The sequence below is a fragment of the Alexandromys fortis genome, unplaced genomic scaffold, assembly GCF_014885135.2.
Source record: "Alexandromys fortis isolate MF-2015 unplaced genomic scaffold, M_Fortis_MF-2015_v1.1 scaffold_537, whole genome shotgun sequence".
Classification (NCBI taxonomy): domain Eukaryota; kingdom Metazoa; phylum Chordata; class Mammalia; order Rodentia; family Cricetidae; genus Alexandromys; species Alexandromys fortis.
This window is the reverse complement of record NW_026068472.1, coordinates 4,096-11,641: the sequence shown is the minus strand read 5'-3', so window position 1 is coordinate 11,641 and position 7,546 is coordinate 4,096.

Here is a 7,546-nt window from a genome sequence, read left to right as displayed (position 1 = left end):
ATCAACCTACCCCTGGACCCAGCAATACCACTCTTGGGAATATACCCAAGAGATGCCCTATCATATGACAAAAGCATTTGTTCAACTATGTTCATAGCAGTATTATTTGTAATAGCCAGAACCTGGAAACAACCTAGATGCCCTTCAATGGAAGAATGGATGAAGAAAGTGTGGAATACATACACATTAGAGTACTATGCTGCGGTAAAAAACAATGACTTCTCGAATTTTGCATGCAAATGGATGGAAATAGAAAACACTATCCTGAGCGAGGTAACCCAGACCCAAAAAGATGAACATGGGATGTACTCACTCATAATTGGTTTCTAGCAATAAATAAAGGTCATGGAGTGTATTCCTGGTGAACCTAAAGAAGCTAAATAAGAAGGCGAACCCAAGGAAAATCATATTGTTATCCTCTTGGCTATGGGAAGTAGACAAAATTGCCGGGGAGAAAATTGAGATCTTGGGGGTGGGGTGGGTTGGGGATAAGGGGGTATGGGGAGAGAAAAGTGAGAAGGGGAGAATTGGGGGAACTTGGGGAAACAGGAAGATTGGGATAAAGGAAGGTTGGATAGGGGAGCAGGGAAGCACATATCTTAGTTTTGGCTAAACATCTTACTAAATACTTTATAATAAGAAGTCCTCAGTATCTTTTTCAGGTAGTCAAAGTCTATTGCAATAAGCAAAGATTTTAACAGATTGTTGCACACAAAAAGTTTTACTCCTATATAAAGTACAAAACTTTATCACACTGAATGCATTTATAGGGTTTCTCTGCAGTATACTTTTTTCTCATGATTTAGAATATTCATACATGCAAAGACTGTAACACACTCATTACATTCATAGGGTTTCTCTCCAGCATGAGTTAGTAGATGACTGTGATAAACAAAGCCTTTACCATCCTAGTTTCATTCATAATGTTTCTCTCCAGTATGGGTTCTTTTATGTTTTTGGAGACTACTGTGACATGCAAAGGCTTTACCACACTGATTACATTCATAGAGTTTCTCTCCAGTATGTATTCTTTCATGCCTTTGAAGATTACTGTGGGGTTGGAGAGATGGCTCAGCGGTTAAGAGCATTGCCTGCTCTTTCAAAGGTCCTGAGTTCAATTCCCAGCAACCACATGGTGGCTCACAACCATCTGTAATGAGGTCTGGTGCCCTCTTCTAGCCTGCAGGCATACACACAGACAGAATATTGTATACATAATAAGTAAATAAATATTTAAAAAATAAGATTACTGTGATGAGCAAAGGTTCTACAACATTGATTACATTCATAGGGTTTCTCTCCAGTAAGGGTTCTTTTATGACTTTGTAGATGACTGTGCTGTGCAAAGGCTTTACCACACTGATTACATTCAGAGTGTTTCTCTCCAATATAGCTTCTTCCATGACTTTGTAGAAGACTATGACATGCAATGAAATGTTTAAGAACATATTTAGCAAGCCATACAAATTTGTACACTAAAATCCAGATGACATCATTAAAAAAAAGAAAACCTAAGTAATTTGAAAAGTATTCAATGTTAGTACCAATGCAATGGAATACATGCCTTAATATTGTTAAAATGACAAGATATTCCAAAATAATCTGAAAATGCAACACACACAAAAATAAAAGATTTTGGTGAGGACAACCTTGTTACATTTTTCAAGTGTGAGATTTTAAGCTACTATACAGGATAAGAAACTAGTCATTGTTTTGGAACTTCACATACTCAGTAGTGTTATGGATAGACACATTCTTATCTGTAATAGACATTACCCCTGAGTTGCCATAATGATAGGAGGTACCCTTCTGCTCTCCTTGCTAGCATAAGAAACATAGAATCTGAGCCAGGCGATGGTGCATGCATTTAATCCCAGCACTGGGGAGGCAGAGGCAGGTGGATCTCTGTGAGTCCAAGACCAGCCTGGTCTACAAGAGCTAGTTCCAGGACAGGCTCCAAAGCCACAGAGAAACCCTGTCTCGAAAAAAAAATCCAAAAAATAAAAAAATAAAAGAAACACAGAATCTGATAGTGTGCAATTTGAAGAGCTTGTTTGCAATAGACAAAAGCAGTGCAGAGGGATAACAGATTGTCCAACAAAAACAAGAAGGGTTCATGAGGTCAATGCTCATTAATAGAAGTTGTTCATATTTGTAACAATATTTAGAGAACATAACAATTGTTTTATTTGCTATTTCCTTGGAAGACATAATCTCTCAAATTTAAGTCAAGACAAGGCCATGTAGTTTCTATTAAAGTAACAGGAGGATTATAAAATAAATTGATATTCTTGCCTATAATCCAGTGCTGACAGTATGGAGATTGGTTGTTTAAGAAGCTGCATGTCCCACTTTGCTACACACTGTAACACATGAAGTATCAGTGGAAGAGAGGCTGACAGATGCCTAGGTCCTAAGCCCTCTAGAAAGGCAGGAAGAAGGCAATCCATGGCCAGAGATAGACTAAAAACTGGGAATGACAAGATCTCTTGCTTCCAAAAAAGTCAAGAAATAAGAAAAAAGATTAAAATAAATAAGAAGCCCCAGAGAACTGAGAGCAGCCTTCCCATACCCACAATCTTTTACCACAAGAGCCTTGACCCTGATTGCTCCTGAAGAGGTGAGTATCTGGATTCATGGCTGGAAGATCCCATTCTCCAGGGCCTAGGGTCTGGAGGCACATCCCTTTCTTAACCACCAACCACCAAACCTCAGAGACCCCAGAGCAGCCTCCTACACCTGCAACCAACCCCCACTGCACCTAAGACCACCTGAGCTTTGGCCCAGACTGCACTTAGGAAGAAGCCCCCAGAGCTGCATCAGCAATTACCAAAAGTGTGGTAATGCCAGTACCAGGAGGAAGAGTGATCACCTAAATCACAGGCATAACCTGCAGCAATTGGAGGAAGACAGATCCCTTGAAGCACAGGCCCTACCTGTACCCCTTGGAGGAAGAGATGGGTAGGTGCCAATGCAAGAACACATTCAACAACCTAAAGGCAACATGGCTATATATGAACCTAGTGATTCTAAAAAAGGAAGATCTGAACATCCTAACCCAGAAGAAGCAGAATAAAATGTCCTTAAATATAACTTAATGAAGATTATAGAGACCCTTAAACAGAAAATGAAAAATTCCCTTAAAGAAATGGGGGAAAACACGTACAAAAAAAATGGAAGAAAGCAATAAATCTCTTATGGAAAGTCAAGAAAAAAAACAATCAAACAGGCAATGCAAACAGTTCAAACTTCAAAACTGAAATAGAGACAATAAAGGAAACCAAACCAAGGTAATTCTTGAAGTGAAAAATCTGGGTAAATGAACAGGAACTACAGATGCAAGCTTAATCAACAGATAATAAGAAATGGAAGAGAGAATCTTAGGAGTTGAAGGTACTCTAGAGGAAATAGATTCATTAGTCAAAGAAAATATTACATCCAACAAATCCTTACACAAAACATCCAGGATATCTGGGACAGCATGGAAATATCAAACCTAAGAATAATAGGGTAGGGATAGAAGAAAGAGAAAAACTCCAGCTCAAAGGCACATATTTTTTTTTTCCACAAAATCATAGAAGGAAGGAAACTTTCCTAACCTAAAGAAGGCTATGCCTATGAAGGTACAAGAAGTTTACAGAGGGCTGGAGAGATGGCTCAGTGGTTAAGAGCATTACCTGCTCTTCCAAAGGTCCTGAGTTCAATTCCCAGCAACCACATGGTGGTTCACAACCATCTGTGGTGAGTTCTGGTGCCCTCTTCTGGCCTGCAGGCATACACACAGACAGAACATTGTATACATAAATAAATAAATTTTTTTTTAGAAAAAGAAGCTTACAGAACACCAATTAGACTGGATTAAAAAAAAAGTCCCTCACCATATAAAAATCAAAATACTTAACATGCAGACTAAAGAAAGAATAAAAGTTGCAAAGGAAAAATGTCAAGTACATAGAAAGGCAAACCTATCAGAATTATACACAACTTCTCGATGGTAACTCTGAAAGCCAGATTGCTGCAGACACTAAGAGATCATGGATGCAAAGTCAAACTATTCTTCCCAGCAAAACTTTCAATAATGACAGACAGAGAAAACCAGATTTAAACAATATTTATCAACAAATTTATTTTTACAGACAGTACTAGAAGGAAAACTCCAACCCAAGGAAGTTAGCTGCATCCATTAAAACACAACTCATAGAAAACCTCACACTTCACACCAGCAAAACCCAAGAAAGGAAAAACACAAACACTACCACCAAAATATAAAAGGAATTGGCAATCACTGGTCATTAATCTCTTATTACCAATAGACTCAATTCACATATAAAAAGACACAGGAAAACAGAATGGATATGAAAGCAGGATTTTTTCTGCTGCATACAAGAAACACACCTCAACCTCAAAGACAGATAATTCCTTAGAGTAAAGGGTTGGGAAGATTTTCCAATCAAATGGACCTAAGAAACAAGTGGGTGTACCTATCCTAATATCTAAACAAATAGACTTCAAACTAAAATCGATTAAAAGAGATAGAGAAGGACACTTCATACTCATCACAGGAAAAAATGCATCAAGATGAAGTCTCAATTCTGAACATATGTGCCCCATACACAAGAGAACCCACATATATAAAAGAAACATTACTAAAGCTTAAATCTCACATTAAACCACACTCGCTAATAGTAGGAGATTCAACACTTCAATCTCACCTATAAACGGTTCTGATAGGCAGAAGATTAGCAGAGAAATAAGACAACTAATAGATGTCATGACTCAAATGGACTTAACAGACATGTACAGAACATTCCACCCAAACACAAAAAATATACCTTCTTCTCAGCACCTCATGTGGTCTAAAATTGACCACATACCCGGTAACAAAGCAAACATCAACAGATATTTTTAAAAAATTGGAGTAATCCCCTGTATCTTATCAAATCAACATGACTTACACTTAGAACACAACAATGCTAATTGCAGAAAGTTTACAAAGTCATGAAAATTGAACAATACTCAAATGAATTACCCCTGGGTCAAGAAAGAAATTAAAGACTTCTTCCTAGAACTCAGTGAAAATGAAAGCAAAATATACCCAAACCTAGGGGACACTATGAAAGCAGTACTAAGAGGAAAGTTCATAGCACTAAGTGCCTCCATAAAGAAAATGGAAAAATCTTACATTAGCGACTTAACAACTTAAATTGAAAGCTCTAGAACAAAAAGAAGTAGACTCACTCAGGAGGAGTAGACAACAAGAAATAAACTAAGTACTGAAATCAACAAAATAAAAACAAAGAAAATAATACAAAGAATCAATGAAATAAAGAGCTGATTCTTTGAGAAAATAAAAAAGACAAACCCTCGTTCAAATTAAACAAAAGGCAAGGAGATAATATCTGAATTAAAAAATCAGAAATGAGAAGGAGGACATAAGGACAGACACTGGGGAAATCCAAAGAATCATTAAGTCATACTTTGAAAACCTGTACTCCACAAAATTGGAAAATCTAAAAGAAATAGGCAATTTTCTGGATCGGTACCACATACCAAAATTAAATAAAGACCAAATAAACAATTTAAATAGACCCATAACCCCTAAGGAAATAGAAGAAGTCATTAAAAGTCTACAAACCAAAAAAAGTTCAGGGCTGGATGGTTTTAGCACAGAATTCTATCAGGACTTCCAAGAAGAGCTAATACCTATACTCCTCAAAATATTCCATGCAGTGGAAGCAGAAAGGGCATTATCAAACTCTTGATATGAGTTATGAGGCTACAGTTAATATGATACCCAAACCACAAGAAGATTCATCTAAGAAAGAGAATTACAGAATAATCTCCCTTGTTAACATTGATGCAAAAAAATATTCAATAAAATACTGGCAAACTGAATCCAAGAACACATAAAAAAAAAGCTTCATCTACCATGATCAAGTTGGCTCCATCCCAGAGATGCAGAGATGGTTCAACACACAAAACTATCAATATAATCCATCATATAAATAAACTGAAAGAAAAAAATATGATCATCTCATTAGATGCTGAAAAAAACTTGGACAAAATCCAACATTCCTTCATGATAAAGATCCTGGGGAAATCAGGAATACAAAGACCATATCTAAACATAATAAAAGCAATATCCAGCAAGCCAACAGTCAACATCAAATTAAATGGAGAGAAATTCAAAGGAATTCCAATAAAATCAGGAAGAAGACAAGGCTGTTCACTCCTTGGTATCTTTTAAATATAGTACTCAAAATTCTAGCTATATCAATACTACAACTAAAGGAGGTCAAATGGATACAAGTTGGAAAGGAAGAAGTTAAACTTTCCTATTTGCAAGTGATATGATAGTATATATAACTGACACCAAAAATTTTACCAGGGAACTCCTACAGCTGATGAAAACCTTCAGTAATGTAACAGGATACAAGGACAACTCAAAAAAAATTATAATGGGTAAAGAAAATATGATACATTTACACAATGGAGTACTACTAAGCGATAAAAATGAATGACACCTTGAAATTTGCATGCAAATGGGTGGAACTAGAAAAAAAAAACAATCCTGAGTGAGGTAACATAGACCCAGAAAGACAAATACAGCATGTAATTACAAGTGCTTATTAGATATAAAACAAAGAACAACCATCCTACAGTCAATGACCTCAGAGAATCTAGGTAACAAGGAGAACCCTAAGAAAGACATATATGAATCCCCCTGGGATGGGGAAAAAGAAAAGGTTTCCTGAGAAAATTGGGAGCACTGGGGGAAAGGGAGGGCAGAAGGGGAGGGGGAGGGGAGAAAGGGAGGGAGGAGGAGAATGTGAGGGAAGGTAATGGTCGAGATAAGGAAAGGACAGAGAGTTTGATTGAAGGAGCCATTATGGGGCTAGTGTGAAGCCTGGTATCAGGGAAATTCCCAGGAATCCACAAGGATGATCCCAGCTAAGACCATAAGCAATAGTGGAGAGGATGCCTAAATTGGCCTTCCCCCTGCAGATTGATGACTACCTTAATTGTGATCATAGAACCTTCATCCAGCAATTGATGGAAGCAGATACAGAGATTCACAACTAAGGACTGTACCGAGCTGCTAGAGATCAGATGAAGAGAGGGAGGAGCAATAATATGAGCAAAGGGGTCAAGACTATGATGGGGAAACCCACAGAAACAGCTGACCTGAACTAATGTGAGCTTACTGACTCTGGACTGATAGTGGTGGAACCTGCATAGTACCAAACAAGGCCCACTAAATGTAGGTGACAGTTGTGTGACTTGGGCAGTCTATGGGACCACTGCAATGGGTCAGTATTTATCCTCAATGCTTCAAATGGCTTTTTGGAGCCCATTATCTTTGGAGGGATACCTTGATCAGCCTAAATAAAGGGGGAGGGCCTTGGTCCTGCCTCAAAGTGATGTGTCAGACTTTGGTGACTCCCCATGGGAAGTCTTACCCTCTCTGAGGAATGGATGGGGGCGTGGGGGAGCAGGAGGAGGGAAGTGAGTGGGAATTGGGATATGTATGTAAAATGATAGATAG